This window comes from Anomaloglossus baeobatrachus, unplaced genomic scaffold (genome assembly GCF_048569485.1).
Source record: "Anomaloglossus baeobatrachus isolate aAnoBae1 unplaced genomic scaffold, aAnoBae1.hap1 Scaffold_557, whole genome shotgun sequence".
Classification (NCBI taxonomy): Eukaryota; Metazoa; Chordata; class Amphibia; order Anura; family Aromobatidae; genus Anomaloglossus; species Anomaloglossus baeobatrachus.
Genome location: NW_027444917.1, coordinates 90,001 through 92,500, shown reverse-complemented (window position 1 = coordinate 92,500; position 2,500 = coordinate 90,001).

Here is a 2,500-nt window from a genome sequence, read left to right as displayed (position 1 = left end):
GGGAGCCAGCCAGCGGCGAGCGCTTAATGTTCGGCCTGGGGAGCCAGCCAGCGGCGAGCGCTTAATGTTCGGCCTGGGGAGCCTAAGGAGCCTGCGGTGAGCGTTCAATGTTCCGCCTGCAGAGTCGGCAGCTAGTTTTTTAATGTTCAGCCTGCGGAGCTCGGAGAGGGGGCTTAAAAGTTGACTTGTGGAGCCCCGGAGGTGGCCCTCGGCGCCTGGATGAAAACTGGAAAGTATCAGGCCCCCGCGACCTTCCGGAGGTGACGGGGCCCCGGGCGCTCTCGCCCTACTGCCCTCGGCGCCTGGATGAAAACTGGAAAGTTTCAGGCCCCCGCGACCTTCCGGAGGTGACGGGGCCCCGGGGGCCCGAGGTGCCCCGGGCGCTCTCGCCCGACTGCCCTCGGCGCCTGGATGAAAACTGGAAAGTTTCAGGCCCCCGCGACCTTCCGGAGGTGACGGGGCCCCGGGGGCCCGAGGTGCCCCGGGCGCTCTCGCCCGACTGCCCTCGGCGCCTGGATGAAAACTGGAAAGTTTCAGGCCCCCGCGACCTTCCGGAGGTGACGGGGCCCCGGGGGCCCGAGGGGCCCCGGGCGCTCTCGCCCTACTGCCCTCGGCGCCTGGATGAAAACTGGAAAGTTTCAGGCCCCCGCGACCTTCCGGAGGTGACGGGGCCCCGGGGGCCCGAGGGGCCCCGGGCGCTCTCGCCCTACTGCCCTCGGCGCCTGGATGAAAACTGGAAAGTTTCAGGCCCCCGCGACCTTCCGGAGGTGACGGGGCCCCGGGGGCCCGAGGGGCCCCGGGCGCTCTCGCCCTACTGCCCTCGGCGCCTGGATGAAAACTGGAAAGTTTCAGGCCCCCGCGACCTTCCGGAGGTGACGGGGCCCCGGGGGCCCGAGGGGCCCCGGGCGCTCTCGCCCTACTGCCCTCGGCGCCTGGATGAAAACTGGAAAGTTTCAGGCCCCCGCGGACTTCCGGAGGTGACGGGGCCCCGGGGGCCCGAGCGGGGCTCCATACAATCTCGCCTGAGAGTCCTTGGGACTTAGACGAAAAATCGAAATTTTCCTACTTCCATGATTTTCCGGGGGTGTCGGGGCCCTCGGGGGCCCGAGCGGGGCTCCAGACATCTCTCCCAATGTTCCCCGGCAGTTGGGAGAAATCGGTCAAAAAAAAAAATTCCGTCAGACTTCCATCATCCGGGGGGGTGTCGGGGCCCTCGGGAGCCCGAGCGGGGCTCCAGACAATCTCTCCCAATGTTCCCCGGCAGTTGGGAGAAATCGGTCAAAAAAAAAAATTCCGTCAGACTTCCATCATCCGGGGGGGTGTCGGGGCCCTCGGGAGCCCGAGCGGGGCTCCAGACGATCTCTCCCAATGTTCCCCGGCAGTTGGGAGAAATCGGTCAAAAAAAAAAATTCCGTCAGACTTCCATCATCCGGGGGGGTGTCGGGGCCCTCGGGAGCCCGAGCGGGGCTCCAGACAATCTCTCCCAATGTTCCCCGGCAGTTGGGAGAAATCGGTCAAAAAAAAAAATTCCGTCAGACTTCCATCATCCGGGGGGGTGTCGGGGCCCTCGGGAGCCCGAGCGGGGCTCCAGACGATCTCTCCCAATGTTCCCCGGCAGTTGGGAGAAATCGGTCAAAAAAAAAAATTCCGTCAGACTTCCATCATCCGGGGGGGTGTCGGGGCCCTCGGGAGCCCGAGCGGGGCTCCAGACAATCTCTCCCAATGTTCCCCGGCAGTTGGGAGAAATCGGTCAAAAAAAAAAATTCCGTCAGACTTCCATCATCCGGGAGGGGCGTCGGGCAGCCTCGCAAGCCGAAAAGGGCTCCAGAGAATCACGCCGGAGAGTCCTTGGGACTTAGAAAATTTTTCAGACCGTTCAGACTTCCACGGTTGACGCCTCTTAACTCGAATCCGACGGGCAGTTCCACGCGTTTCGGCAGGTCCTCGGTTGCAGTACCCCAAAGCGGCCAGAGGGGGAGCCAAAGGAGCAAAAAAATCCGTAGAACCGGGATGGGGTCGAATTTGCCTGCCGCGTCCGCCCGGCAGTTCCAGGGGGGCGGGTAGTTGGCGGGACCGACCCGGCTTACGCGGGGGGGGCTCCCAACCGCCCAAAGACACTTCATCCCACGCCTCCGGGAGATATATGTGAGAGAAGAGCGCCTCTCCAGACTTCGAACGCTCCCCTCGACGAACCGGTACTCCGAGCGATGCGCGAACTGCGGCTCGGGGACCCCTTCCGGTTGCGGGTACGCGCTCTGGCCTCTCCCGCAGCTCCCGGTGGGGAGTTTGCCAGGCGCGGGGCCCGGAGTCAGAGCGCCCCCACGACGTACGCAGCCATCCGGCGGGCCCTGGGATGAAGGTTCCGGTCCGAAAGACCCCCTTCCCTTCTGGCCCAGCGTCGTCCTCTTCCGATCGATTTGGCGAAGCGCTCCCGGGCGGGGAGGTGGCGCCGCACGCTCGGCCCGGGCTCTGGAGCCCGCGCCGGTCACAGGCGAGCGGC